At 33.0% G+C, this 437-nt stretch overlaps 1 protein-coding gene across 5 annotated transcripts in view; it reads right to left on the bottom strand.

The window, feature by feature from the left end:
* LOC119587818 (inosine-5'-monophosphate dehydrogenase 1b-like) overlaps nucleotides 1-437 on the bottom strand; it is a 51,071-nt gene that overhangs the window by 39,027 nt on the left and 11,607 nt on the right. The window lies entirely within an intron of this gene.

Raw genomic sequence — 437 nt, 5'->3', positions numbered from 1 at the left:
CTTCCATGACAAGCCAATTTATACTCTCAGTTGAAAGCAAATGACCTTGAAATATTAAATATATTTAGTATATTTATATCAAAGTATCTCTACATGATAACTGACAACAGTGCATTACAAAACTTTATAAAAATTGGACATTCTATATTCCACAGCTGTGCATTCTAGTGCTACAAGTTCAACAGATACATTTCTGGTTTACTTGCTAGTGCAAGTGCAGTAACTGATACCTCCTTTGATAAGGACTCGACTCAACAAGGTGCCAACTTCTCTAAGGTGTTGTACACATTTTACATATAGAAATATTCTCTAAATCACCACTATCATAAAGCTCTTACTCTGAGACAAAGAGAGATAGAAATGTACATATATATTTGTGCAGATGGTGTGTTAATTCTGAGAGCAAATTACTTAGAATATTCAATCAACAGGATCAC

The sequence above is a fragment of the Penaeus monodon genome, chromosome 23, assembly GCF_015228065.2.
Source record: "Penaeus monodon isolate SGIC_2016 chromosome 23, NSTDA_Pmon_1, whole genome shotgun sequence".
NCBI lineage: Eukaryota > Metazoa > Arthropoda > Malacostraca > Decapoda > Penaeidae > Penaeus > Penaeus monodon.
The sequence above is the reverse complement of the archived record's forward strand: the minus strand, read 5'-3'. Positions and strand labels throughout refer to the sequence as shown.